The sequence below is a fragment of the Scardinius erythrophthalmus genome (assembly GCF_964197995.2).
Source record: "Scardinius erythrophthalmus genome assembly, chromosome: 13".
Taxonomy (NCBI): Eukaryota; Metazoa; Chordata; class Actinopteri; order Cypriniformes; family Leuciscidae; genus Scardinius; species Scardinius erythrophthalmus.
In genome coordinates this window covers 11,729,818-11,745,263 of record NC_138233.1, presented here as the reverse complement: position 1 = coordinate 11,745,263, position 15,446 = coordinate 11,729,818, and positions in this window count along the sequence as shown.

The following is a 15,446-nucleotide window of genomic DNA, read 5'->3' as shown; positions in this document are numbered from 1 at the left end:
CACATTTTTGAAGGACTGCAGACATTATCTCAGAATTAGAATAATTAAAGACAGTAATATTTTGTGTTATATGTACAGTTGAAGTGCAATTTCTTGCAGTTCAACTGTAGTCATGAGAAATCTCTTCTGCATACTTTATTACAGTTGACCTTTCCATGTGGTATTTCATTTCAGTGGCGTATGACATGTTTGTAATGTGAAAGCAATGTTTGCTTAAATACAGTGGCTCTGCTGGTGGTCACCAAACGGCGGTATCTCTGTCTCACACATACTCATTTTCCTTGATGGTGACAATCTAAAGCCAAACCTAGAAATCTGGAAACCTTTTAAATTTCCAACTGTAAAAAAAAAAAAGAAAGAAAAAAAAACAAAAAAAATCTAATTTCACAGTTTAACATGCTTGGCTTGTCTGACTTGTGTCACTTGAGCATGCAGAACCTAACTGTTGACTTTCCCCGAGTGATTTATGGGAAACAATTATCTTGACTTAGTTTAGTTGCAAGCTGCATAGAATAATTTATTTGTGTATTTTGTTCATACATTATATCTTGTGCCTGAGTAGCGAACATAAAAGAAAATTAAGGAAGGCTGTACTTAAAGAATCAAGGTAATTATTCTTACTAAACCACAAGAGTAAACTAAACTGATTGGTTTTATACTGCGTGCTTCCCATGGAGTAAATATCCCTATATCAGAGTAGTATATTGACAAAATATATTAGACATATTATACATTTAAAATCTGTTTGTAATTATCGTTCGTGTGTGTGTGTGTGTGTGTGTGTGTGTGTGTGTATACACACATACATTTATATATATATATAAGTAAATAAATAAATAAATAGGAGTTTAAATAGGAATAAGATTTATTTATTTTAATATATTTTAAAATGTAATTTATTCCTGTAATGCAAAGCTAAATTTTCAGCAGCCATTACTCCAGTCTTCAGTGTCACATGATCCTTCAGAAATCAAGAAATTTTTTTATTATTATCACGATTGTGGTGCTTAAAGGGGGGGGTGAAATGCTCATTTTCACTCAATCTCCTGTTAATCTTGAGTACCTATAGAGTAGTATTGCATCCTTCATATCTCCAAAAAGTCTTTAGTTTTATTATATTTATAAGAGAAAATAGGCTGTACCGAGTCTTTCCGGAAAAAAACGAGCGTCTGGAGGCGGGCCGTGTGGGCGAAGCCAGAGCCATAGAGAGAATCCGTCGATCTGGGCTTTGTTTATAAAACATTCATCGTCGAAATGCAGGGAACAAACAGTCTACACAACTCGTTTCTGCATCCACTGTTCCTAACGCTGGGTTCTTTGGTAAGCTTTCCCTCACCAAAAACACTTTGGAGACACTATGCAGCGCTGCCGATGATTTCCTGTTGAAGCGCGTTGAGGTGCGCGGTCGCGCTTTTCCGGGAGAAATGCTCATATAAGGAGTTCCACTCTGGTCTACGTCATTAGATCCACGGTAAAAAAAAAACCAGCCGAAACTTGTACCAACCCGGAAGTAAGATTTTCGGCACAGAAATTCTCCGTTATTCGTCCAAAATATTTTTCAAAAACTTTGGCCATGTTAAGCATGAGAATCCATCTCTTTAACACTGTAAACAACTCTGAATACATGAAACACCATTGTACCCTCCCTTTAATATGTTTTTGAAACTGTGATATACATTTTCATGATTCTTTGATAAATAGAATCTTCAAAAGTGAATATTTGAAATTCTGTGAGATTATAAATGGCTTCACTGTCACGTTAGATCAACTTAATGCAGAATAAGACTTAATGCTGAGTTAGAGTTAATTTCATAAAAAAAAAATCTTACTGACCTAAACCTTTGAACAGTAGTATATACAGTACAATGCATAATTGAATACACCCATGCTAAAGTTGGCTAAAAAGAGGAATAAAAAATCATATTTTGGAAATTTAACTTAATGCCTTAATTTAAAAAATTAGAAAAAATCCAACCTTTAAGGACACCAATTTTCTTTGTGAATGAATAATGTATCGTAAATAAATAAATGTTCTTCCTTAAAATACAGGGTGCATAAGTGAGTACACCCCTATGTTAAATTCCCATAGAGGCAGGCAGATTTTTATTTTTAAGTATTTTTTTTTTTTTTTTTTTTAGGATACTATGCATCCTGATAAAGTTCCCTTGGCCTTTGGAATTAAAATAGCCCCACATCATCACATAGCCTTCACCATACCTAGAGATTGGCATGGTTTTATTTCAGTTAGCCTAATAGCTAGTTTGATTTGCATTGAGAGATGATCTTATGAAAGTACCCCATGCCAATCTCTAGGTATGGTGAAGGCTATGTGATGATGTGGGGCTATTTTAATTCCAAAGGCCAAGGGAACTTTATCAGGATGCATAGTATCTTAAAAAAAAAAAAAAAAATACTTAAAAATAAAAATCTGCCTGCCTCTATGGGAATTTAACATGCACATAATATGCACCATGTATTTTAAGGAAGAACATTTATTTATTTACGATACATTATTCATTCACAAAGAAAATTGGTGTCCTTAAAGGTTGGATTTTTCCTAATTTCTTTAATTAAGGCATTACGTTCAATTTCCAAAATATGATTTTTTATTCCTCTTTTTAGTCAACTTTAGCATGGGTGTATTCACTTATGCATTGCACTGTATATATATATATACACAGTATATTTTATTAAAAAATTAGTTTAATAAATTTTATATAGGCTACATATAAGATAATTGCTACACATTTGGTATATATAATTGTATAAATCTTTCTGTTACTATTATTCCATCATTGTACCACCACTGAACTACACCAACAACTGGCACTGTATCGATTTAGCATTGAAGCCCTCTGTCTTTCTCTCTTCAGCACTCACTGTTTTTCCCTCTCGACATTTTCACTCATTCGCTCTCACCCTCTGCCCAGTCTTGAAGTCTACATAGATCTTCACCATCATCGAACATCTGTTTACAATTTCAGTCATGGGGTTGAGGCCCTGCACGAACACTTACATATCAACTGACACAACAGTCTCATGGTGATCTGTATCGAAATTGATAAATGACTTTGTCCCAGTGTCCTGTGATTTGATTTCATCATTTCGCACAGGGAAACACCCAGTTTTATTGATGGAGAAAATGGTAGAGGGAGGGAGAAAGAATGTCAAATACAGTACAACCATCTATAAAACCAGCAACACACCGATTCCCTCCCCCATCTCGACTTCCTCTCCTCAAGCTTGCTTCCCATCCCCCTGCAGGTCAGTTAATAAGAGAGGAAGCCTGCCTGAACCTCACAGTCTGACTGAATCACACACACACACACACACACGCGCACAAACGCACATGCGCGCGCATGCACACAAAACGAGCATGTGAACCATGGCACATCTTTTAACACCCACAGATATGCACATATGTTGACTGTTCATCCACATAACTATTTAAAAGAGTACGCATTCAAATTGTTTGTGAATATGTGCTGTGATTTTTGTGTGTATTTGTCTCTCTAGGGCACACACAGTCCAGTCTCAAGGGAATAGTCTCAGGCTGAACGTTGCAGGAATGAGGGAGTGGAATTTTACCCACACTCCACCTCAGCATGAGACCCGAACACACACACGCACGCACGCACGCACACACACACAAGTGCACCTTCTCTCTCAGCCTGTCTGTCTTGTTCTCCATAGTTGCTTCATGATTATTCCTTCTATTCCACACAACAGAAAATGACTAACATGTGTTGACAAATGTTTCCACCTCTCTGTGGATTCAGAACCAGTCCTAATGACTAGCATCTTACTCACATCTGATGTTTTGATGTTTCACCTGACTATAAGAAGTAATCCATCTGATTGAAGTTACACTGCGTATACCTTAGGCTTATGTACACCAGACGTGACTCTGTGATGATTGAGCTGAGAACGAAACCTTTTAAGTGTAAATGAGACAAGCAACAGATAAATTATGCCAATGTGTTCTCTGCTGTCTTTAAAAACCAGAAATAGTTACACTGTTTGTAGAAATGCATTTGTCTCTTTTTGCTGTGACCACACGCATGCAGAGCAAAAATACATAGTTTTCACTGCTGTGAAATGTCTTAAACGGTTAGTTCACCCAGAAATGCAAATTCTGACATCATTTACTAACCCTTGTGTCGTTCCAAACCCGTAAGACTTTCATTAATCTTCAGGACACAAATTAATATTTTTCTGGGAGATTTCCCTTCATTGAAAACTCTGACGCTTCAAAACGCTCATAAAGAGATCGTAAAATAAATCCTTATTGAGTGCTGTAATCCAAGTCTTCTGAAAAAACACGATCGCTTTATATGATGAAAAAATTGAATTTAGGCTTTTATTCACATATAAATATTTATCAGCAAACATAAACAGAAGCTCAGCCTTACATGTTTAGGTCAGTAATTAATGACAAAATGTCAATTTTTGTGTGTACCATTCCTTTAATTAGCATTATAAAATGGATAGTTAGGTAACTGAAATGTACATCTACATTGTGGTAACTAATGTGGTATCTAAATTAACTGGTTTTAATTAAGTAATAAATAAATAAAATAATATGACTGAATCTATCTGACTTAGTTTACACCATGTTCCCAGCTAAGAGGAAATGTTCTCAGAACTTTCTGGTGGGGTTCTTTCAAAGTTATGAACAAATATTCTTCCAGTAACATTCAGTAACCTTTCAGTGACTTAAACGTTATCAAAATTTTCTTATAGAACATATTTTTGTTAGCTGGGTTACCTTTTAAATTGTAAAAGCACCCCTTGGTGATGTAATGCACAGCTTTATTTATGCATGCTGTGCATAAAATGCAGCAGATGCGTCCACACATTTACACACACAGACAGCATGGCTGTAAGAACATCAGCGGCCAGAGCTGCAGGCATTCAGACTGAGAGAGAAAGGCAAAAACCTCTATCGACAGATTACTCGCACACACAACTGGAGATTACCCCGACAGCCCAGATGAGATTATCGCAGATTCTAAACTCATATTGTTGAAGATAGCAGTTGGCTTCTACGCTGAACATTCTTACTGCACACAGAAATGGACCTGATCTGGACTGTAATGATTGAAAATTAGCATCTGATTTGCAAATGTTCTGGATGCACCTTTAATAATGTTTCTTTAATGCATCAAGTACTTTGGAAGTATGTTATAACAATGGTCCAAAAAGGATTTGGACAACCACATAGAATGCATGAGTTTCATTGCATTAGACAATAAAATATCAAACTGAGTGGCTTCTGCAAACAAATGATGCCAGTTCTTTTCTGCCACTCTTATAAGCCATTTTTACAATGAGTTTAACTGGTCTCAGGGTGGCTTTGAATGGCTGTAAGTAATTTCCCTCAAGTTCATACAGATGCCCTACACTGAAAAAAGTGGTAACCTGCAATTGTTACCTCAGATTTCTGCATTCCTGTAACTCAAACAGTATAGCATGCCACAAGAAATGACAAGGTCATGGGTTAGATTCCTATGAATCCATTAACTAATAAAATGTACAGTATACTTTGAATGCAATGAAAGTCGCTTTGGATAAACACGTCTGATAAATGTGTAGCACAGGTGTTCATCACATTAACTATCAACAGAAAGTGTCACAATATTCATCCATTCGTTTTGAACAACAAATCTATTGCTTTATCATTCAAAATTGAGCAAAAACCAAAAAAGTGTGTGCGTGTGTGCTTTCTTTCTAATAAATGACACTTGTCTGTGTAGAACGGGGAGGTGTGACCATCCACATTATGTGCACATAAAGTCATTTCAGCGTCTGAGCACCAAACCGGTTTCTATCTGTGTTGTCTAAGACAGGCTCCTTTGCTGTTTTTTCCCCCCTTTCTTTTTTGGATTTAAGCCTTCAAAAATTCCTTTGGGGATTTTCTGTGCTTTTCTGTGCAGTCACAGTAACATTGACCCCTCTCTGCCTCTAGCTCGCTCTCTCTCTCTCTCTCTCTCTCTCTCTCTCTCTCTCTCTCTCTCTCTCTCTCTCTCTCTCTCTCTCTCTCTCTCTCTCTCTCTCTCTCTCTCTCTCTCTCTCTCCCTCTCCCTCCCTCTCTCCATCCAGCTTTTTCACCTGCTGTATCTCCTTTTCCAGAATTCTAATCTCTCACCCAACTCTCGCTTGTTTTCCTCTCCTGTCACATATATCTTAATGTTTTTCATTAGTGCCCAGTATGAGCGTGGTGGTCATTTCTCTCTGTTGCTGTGCCACAGTGACCAGCCCTGATGCGGGTTTGGCACAGAGACCACAGACCGCATGACAGGGGTCATTTGAGGGCCATGTTCCACACTCTAGGGGGCAAAAGCCAGCTTGTTAAACTGGCCCCCGGCCAATCACAGCTTCCGAATCGCTCATTTCTCCCAGTCAGAGCTCAGAATGAACCACTTCATCATATAACAACATATTTAACTACTAAGAGTTTTGTAATCGCTTAAAACATGACACAAAGTTATTTTATTGTGTGTTAGAATTAATTCAATTAGACAAGGCAGTCACTGGAGGGCCATTTTAAAATTTAGCATATGACACTCATTTTGTCATCATTAAAAGAAAGGAAAAACAATATGTAGGAAAGCAAATTGTGCATCATCATCAGCTCTACTTCTTTCTTTTGTTTTCTCATCCTTTTGAGTCTGGCCGCGGTCCTATGGCAACACAGATGTCTTCCAAAGATGGAAAAGGCACAAATAAGAAGAAATAAAAAAATAAAAAAACAAGAACTGGGAGGAATAAAATAAAAATCAAGGAGGCAAACACATACGATGAAAAAAAAAATGTGTGAGAGAGCAAGAAACAGATTAGCAACAGGCACTTTTTTCAGTTTTTTTACTGCAAAAATTTCTCAGGTTACGATTGTAACCATGGTACCCTGAGAAGGGGAACAAGACACTGCGTCTGGATTGGCGCTATGGGGAATGCCATCAGTGTGACCAGAGTTTGAATCACTTGTATACACATGACAATTTCATTAGCCGACGACAGTCAATGACGTCACTACCGGAACGCCTGTGATTATAAGAAGGTGCCTACAATAGATGTCATCCATTTTGTCTGAAAGAACCGGGCAGCCGAGGTCGAGGCATGGCAGCGAGACGCAGTGTCTCGTACCCTTCTCAGGAAACTGTGGTTACAGTCGTAACCTGAGCCGTTCCTTTTCGAAGTGTAACTCAACATTGCATCTGGTCAATGCTATGGGGAAAAAATATCCACTCCGCCATGCAGAGAGAATGCCTGCCTCATTAGCTGTGCCTATGCACAACCACAATGGCCATAACATTTGACTTGTTTAGCCGGAGTCAGAAGTGTCAATCAAACTGGGCTCATCCTAAGACTCTTAGACCATCAAGTGGTAGTATTCCCTCGACCATTATTAGAGCTCGTATGCCCCGTGACAAGGAAAGTCCTGGCCTTTTTCAAACTTCATCCCTTGTGTAGAGGGAGCAAACACAGGGGTTTTAATTTAGAATAAGTATACAGCCTCCTCGTTACAAAAAACTCGAACCTCTAGGAAGCCGCAGGGGAACTTCAGCTCTACTACCCAAGAACGATTGGGAATAGCGCTCACACCCTGCCTGGACTAGTCCAGGGCCCCAAGACTCCTAGCACCTCACAAAGGTACCTGATAACAAGAAGAGCTGCTAACAAGAGAACCTCTACTTGTTAGGTTCTCCTGGACCGCTTGAGCTTCAACAGGGAGTGGAGGACCCTACTTCAAAACCCCACAGTAGGGGATGGGTTCTACTCTACACTCAACCCTGAAGAACAGCTTGCCAAAGGGAGCTTGCTAAGTGCTAGTTATGACCCTGTGGCTTCCGTCACATCATCCAAGTGGATGCTGCACACTGGTGGTGGTTGAGGAGAGATCCCCTGATATGATTGTACAGCGCATTAGGTGTACAGTATTACATATGAAAGCGCTATATAAATGCCTCATTCATTCATGACCCTCTACACTGCTATCCTTCTAAGAGAGGAGCCACCGGGGAGTCATCCTACTTAAAGACCCCTCTTGGGGGAGGCAGCTCAACCCTCTGACAACCCTGAGGGATGTCACTTCTCCTCTGCGATTCAGTCTTGTTTACCAAATCAATTCCTCCAATTACTTTCTCCTAGTGTCCCCCCTCTGTGCTCTACCCCTGGTCAGAGGAGAAGCTCAGCCTCTGGCCCTGCCTCAAGTCCTAAGCCTCTCCGTGGCCCCCATCACTGCCATTGAACCGCAGCGGTTTATTTGGTAGCCTGGAGGTCCAAATCCATGGTCTGGTACGATGTTGCTCTGTGACCACCTAAGGAGACAATCCCTGCCCATGGTCCAAGTCTTTAAGCAGATCAACCTGGCAAACTTGCAACACCAACATCGTGTGCAAGGAACCAATGGCCTGACCTGCTGCATATGCTCGGCCGTTCAAACGAGAGGTAGTCCTTAAAGGGGTGGTAAAACGCCTTTTTTCGAAGGCTTGATTGTGTTTGTGGGGTGCACTGTAACATATGTTCATGCTTCGTTTTTAAAAATTCACATTATTTTTCACATATTTAACCATTATTCTACACTGCTCTGTCCCTCCTTGTAAAAACGGTCGGATGATTTCCGCGTTCTAAGAAGCCCCCCCCCTTCAAAATACGCAATGGGCTCAGATTGGTTAGCTGGCCCAGTGTGTTGTGATTGGCTAACCGCCAAGTGCAGATTGTTCGGAAACGTCACGCCCCCTTATCTTTACCGGTAGTTTGTGCTTCAGTAAACAACGGCGTCAATATTGCCATACCAGTTTGAGCCCGAATCAGACCCAGAGAATGTTAGTGGAGAGGATCGAGCAGAACCTGTTCAAGAACGGCTGTTAAAGGACGTTTCAGAAAGGTATGTTTTTTTTTAAGACTGCAGATCGCTATATGACACTGTTACTTTTGTATATTTAGAACGATTGTAGCTAAATATCTGTCGCCTGAACTATTAATCCAAAACGAACACTAAACATTGGCTTTACAAACACAAAACCATGTTTAGCATGCCTGTAGATAAACAAGCATGTAGATAAACAATACATAAAAGCTATTATCAAAGAATAATTTACACTGATAAAATAAACGACAACACAACAACCACGAACATTCCAAGTTCGCTGCGCTGGTGATATTAAACAGAAGTTTGTATGTATTTGTCGATAAGTATGAATTAACGTTAGCATTTAACAAACTGGTTTGTGGAGCCAAACAGCGTTGTCCTTCGTTTACTTCCTTGCTACAATGTACAATTAACAATACGAACTATTAACACAACGACGAAAAATAAATCATACTTACAGGTTGTGGCCCGTAAACAACAGCTTCTGTTTTTAAAGTTGGAACTGCTCCATCTTTCAGGACTAGCCGTTGTGTGAATCCTTCATCGGAGGAGGGGTTTATGTAAATATTGGGCTTAGTGATGTCAGCAAGCCCGCAGGAATGTCGTGTAGTCCCTACTGGCCGTTTTTTGTAGTTCTTAGAAATTGATTTCTTTAAAAGCAAATATCTCCCTTTGCTTTAAACTTTGAAAGTTGTAACTTTGCAGATGTTGTTTATGCTCAAACAGCAACATTACACACTAACTAAAGTTAGAAAAGTGAAATCGTGTTTTACCACCCCTTTAAAGCAAGGCAGGGTCAGAGAGGGGCGGTTATAGCCTGATGGGAATTGCTCGTCAAATGTGCCATGAGCATCCTGTCTCTTGCGCCCCCGAAGCAGATCTAGTCTAGTCGTGGCACTGGCTATCACCTCCAGCAACAGTTTCTTTTCTTTTTATTTATTTATCAGAAACCGACATAAAATTGTTGAAAAAGATGAAAAAGGTCTCCCCGTCAGACTCTTCCCACGCTCCGCACAACTCCCGCGATCGATCCTCCATTGGTGGCCATGGGACCCGAACTGTGGTGTGTAGGTGCTCAACTCTCATTCCTCCAGAGAGAGTTAAGCATAGGTGGAGCTTTTCACTTCAAGCGCACAAAACATGCATTCCCTCAAGAGCCGAACGCACTCCGTTCAAAGCCAGATTCTTATCACTCAGTCAGGGATGAAGAGTGAACAGAGTCTGCTACCATGAATGCATTGCTACTGTATGAGCGCCTTCAATTTGAGAGTGCTTGTACAAATGCTGACTACTATCCCTCGGGTAAGAATCAAGAAAGAACAAAGCTTATCTCTTTCAGTCAGTCTCGTGAATGCATCCTAATGAGCACATCCAACTTCAAGGAGTTGAACGCGCTCCCCTTGGAGTGTTTGTTTTACATGCACAATCAAACAACCATCTCCTGAAGACAAAAAAATGTATGATGTCTATTGCAGCCTCTTATATACATGGGCGCCCCGGTAGCATGGACTGTCGTCGGCCAATGAAATTGTCGTGTGTCATGCGCTTCAGACACCGGTCACACAGATGACGTTCTTCGTTACATCATTCCAGAGGCAGTGTTGAGTTCCACTTTGAAAGGGAACTACTGTTAGTTTGATCTTTCTAATAATTGTTATGTCAAAAATACAATAGATATAAAGAAATCGATGTATAAAAAATAACATCTAATATCTATCCACATTTTTTGTTGCTAATATTTTAGATTTACTTTATGTAATCTTTTATCTTAAATTAAGTTGATATCAAAACGTTTCAAAATCATTTAGTCTATTCAAAATTTTATTTGAATTAGGCTCAACTTTAATTAAATTTTAACATCAAACGTGATAAGATTACTTTCTAAAACAAACAAGTAATAAAAACTCGGTGAGTGTTTTAGCGCAATTTTCTCACCTCATGGGATCACAACACTAAGAGATAGTAAATCTTTTCCTGGATTTTTTTTTGTGCGTTCCCGAAATTAGACCTTCCTTAACATAATGCCGAAAACCCGAAGTCTCTAGGTGGTCTGGTTGAGGAGTAGATAGAAGTGCAAGATTGGTGCGCACAGACGCACAAATCATGAGTTAACAATCGCAATTTTGTCCGGTGGAAAATTGCGCTAAAAAGAAAAGAAATAGTAGCCTATTTGAAAATAGTTCACTGTTACACTTGGTATGGATAAACAAGTTTTCCATATTTCATTGCAGTCTCGCTGCTTCTGTACGCTCAGCACAGGTGCAATTTACGATACACCACCAGGACTCAATTCATAACATCATCATTTATTTATAGCTACTGTAAATCTGAATATTTCTAAATGCAGTTTTCTGTAAAAAACAAAATGGTTCATTGTAGAAAACAATGCTATTTGTAAAATATAAAAAGAGAGAAAAAAAAAAAAAAAGGACACAGACAGAGAAAAAAAAAAAAAGATTTTCCCGGGTCCTGGATTTGCAATGGCATCCTGTGTTCTTGGATGTGCCGTTGCCAAGGCAACAGTAACTTGGTGACCTCGTTATTTCAGCCTAATCCAGCGCTGAAATTATGGTTGCTCCACCCTTTTGCCTGGCTGCCCTGATAACATAATCATTGCAAATGAGGCACAGGAAGAAGAGGGAGATAGAGGGAGAGGGAGAGAAAGAGAGTGACAGAGTTAGACTGAGATCCAAAGATGAGAAGAGAATGAGAGAGTGAGAAAAAGAGAGGGAACCACAGCACTAACATGCAGAGAATGACTGCATGAGTGAAGGAGTGTTGGTGTGACTGATGAATAAATCAACAGAGAATCAAACCATAACATATAACTACTACTGTAGTTTTTGAATAAAATAACTCTTATAAATTGCTTGGAGACCAACCATTATCTTGTTTCAAACAAGATAATTTGGCCAGCTTGCAAAAAAAGATACCATAACTGCACTTAAACTGTAATCTGACAATACACTCACTCTATAATGAGGAACTAACAAGGCTGCAAATTCACAATTTACATATCTGACATGCATTCAAAATAACCAGACATTGCAATAAAGTTGAATAGGAAGTAAAACCTAAGGCAGTTTTTTTAATATATAATTTCAGACTGTATTATGACATATTTAAAGAAAAGGGTTTTAACTGGGATCGACTGTTTCTCTGCTCTTAAACACTTTCACCTGAATATACTCACATTTTAAATTCAAATAAATGGCTTAATAATTAATTAAGATGTAAACTGCCATCTAAAGGAGCACATAGAATGATTAAAAAATATTTATTTGAAATAAACATGGGAACTAATATGAATCTATGCCTCTTTAATAATTCACCAAATTTGCATATCATTATCTGCATATCTCATTACCTCTGACAGAGACACTTACATATTCAAAAATATCATTAGGCTTATATTCTATTGCATAAATTAGCATGAATAATGCAAGGCTGAACTTTAAACTGCTAGATAAAATTGTGCTGATGATTTAGTTTCTTTTCAGATCATCATATAGTATATATTTGATAAAAAAGTATGTGACCCGGGTCAGATGTTTCACAGTAGTGTCGATTGTCATCTGCTTAACTTAAATTAACTGTCACGCTGTAATATGCTGGTGCACTACAACATTTTTTTTTTTTGGAGATGTAAAGATATTTGTATGTGTTGCACATTATTGAAAGCATACATATCACACACATTAAGGAGGGAAAAACAAAGTTGGAGCAACTTTACTGAATGTAGCATGCATGGTGCAAAGAATGGCAGAGAACAGAAATATGTCATTGGGCTATATGCACATCTCCACATTATTCATGAGGGGGAACTACCTCCAACTGACTGGTGAACGTTCACGATATGAAACCACTGTTTGTATGATCATTCACATTCTATTTAAACTTTTGTCTCAAACAAACAGAAAATGCTCTCAGAAAGGCCTAATCATTATATAATAAACCATTTAAAAATATAAAGAGCAAAAGCCTTGCACAGTTCTGGGTTTGACAGTGTTGAGAAAGCAGAGCAATTTAAAGTTAACGCCCGAAAAATTTAATTTTTACATTTCTGAATAACTGATAACTATTCTGAAATTCTCAGGCACTGTCTCTACAATATTATCTGAGGACTTCAGGCCATTTAAAGAATCTGTCATTTACTTTGATTGACGCTTGCACATAAAAGGATGTAACAAAGCTATGTAAAACATTTTATGCATAACTAGTTACAGTATAGAGAATAATTTTTCCAACCACGAGGCACAATAACACACAACTGAAAGTAGCTTGAGAAATTATTGATTTGTTTAAAACTGCTCAGCATGTTGACATTCGTGTGGATATTGACTTTGGTTTGAAAGAGGTCATGGCAACATTAACATGTTGGAATTTCTTTTTATCAGCCCAATTCATAACATTAATTGAAAATGATTCTCTGTCTTCTTAAAAAATATCCAATATAGTTTTTGCCTGTGGTGGTTTTCAACCTCATGTACTCATCTCTCTTTGGTCCAAATATACTGTATAGACAGCCCAGCACAGTTGAAACTAATCCAGAATTTAGCAGAGACATTCAAAATATGGGAGCCAAACAAAACAAGAAAAAAACAAAGTAAATGAGAGTAAGACAGATGGAGAGGTAGACCAGTGAATCTATGAACAAAACCAGACATATTTACTTATCTATCTAGAGTAGGACATATACCGTAGACATTTTATTTATTTATAATTATTATTTTTATTAATTATTTGACTGAATCTTCTACCACTACCCCTAAAAGAAAACAAGGTTAGTGTGTGTGTGTATATATATTGTTGTATATATCCCAGCTTATGTTGGAAAAGTTACTTGGGAAAATTAATTAATAACTAGCCACTAATTACTTCTTCAACAGTATTTTGGATTACTGTACTAAGTACTCTCTCTAAAAATTATTGCATTACTTATTACAAATTACTTTCTTAATCCCATATCAATCTCAAACAGTTGAACAATACAAGGATGAAACTCCTTTTTTAATTCTTTCAGATAAATAATAAAAAATTGCATAAATTATTCTTGAACTGACCAAGGTATTTAAAGGGAGGTCACATTAAAAACATACATTTTATAATTAGACTTACATTTTTATATTAAATCCACTATTGTTTTATAAAGAATTGATATATATATATATATATATATATATATATATATATATATATATATATATATATATACACACATACACACACACACATATGTGTGTGTGTGCGTGCGTGCGTGTGTGCTAATAAAATTGTTGATTTACACTGGACTACAATCTTTTCTGCATTTAAATATTATACATTTACTTAATATAAGCATTACTTAATTGTCTGCATATCATTTATAAGGTAAATTATGGATATTGTAGTACATTTTGTGTAATATATTTCTATTGTGACCAAAGTCTAATAGTAGTTTATTAATAACTGACTAGGAGATAAGCAGAGAGGAATACAAGGAGAGAAAGAGTTCAACGTGTTGTAGTTGTTCAGGTTAGTGATGCTGCTTACTAGTGCCATCTAGAGGTGTCTGAGGTCATGGCAAATACTGCACAGGAGGTGAATGTTATATTGTGATTGTTGTAAATTGTGCAACATCAAACAACTCGGTTTACATTTGTGAATAGGATACAAACACCAAAAATGTGCATGCTAAACATTTGGAAGAGACAATGTTTGTCCTCTATCATTTACTCTGTCCTTTCTCTTTTACACACAAACACATAAACACACACTCACCTTCCAGTGTCCTCACACTCAAGTTACCATGGCTGAACTAACCACTTCCATCTGTAAGCTCTTCATTTATACCGTCACCACGCTCGCCAGACAAAATGGCTTCCACATGGCAATCAGACAGAACAACAACAACTGCAGGGAGAGAAGGAGATTTAGCCAAACAAAATCCAGCACTGCAGAGAGAACCCATCAGCCAGACAAAACAAAACAAAACAAGATACAAGACAAACCTTGTCTTCAGCACATCCTGACTGAATACAAACCATCTGTTCAAATAAACAGATAGACAATAAATAAATGAGAGAGGACTAGATATTTTTTATAGGCCTATTACTGTGAGCTTAGTTTTAACTATACATACTGTATATCTGCTAGAACTAATATTTCTTAAAGGAACAGCTGACCTCAAAATATGTTTATTTTATTATTTTCTCAATGTTTTTGTAAATCCATATGCTGTTAATTTTTGTTCATAAAGCACAAAAAATAAATAAAAATGTTTTATCTTCATCCAGTCTTTTGCATCAAATTACTATTCTGGTTATGTTTTGCAGCAGTGGTAGCTAAACTAGTGTAGGATGGTGAAGAATGTAGTGTATACTATGAGACCCCCTGCCTGTGTAATTCTGTATCACCTAGAAGAATCTTGTAATCTCATCCCAGATGTTTCTATGTTTATATACGGTATAGAATGTTTTATAGATGTTAAAAATTATTCATTTAGGCATATAACCTGTTCTCATATTCAGTTCTGATAGGTACAGTATGTATTAAAGCTACAATATGTAAGATTTTTGTAATAAAATACCCA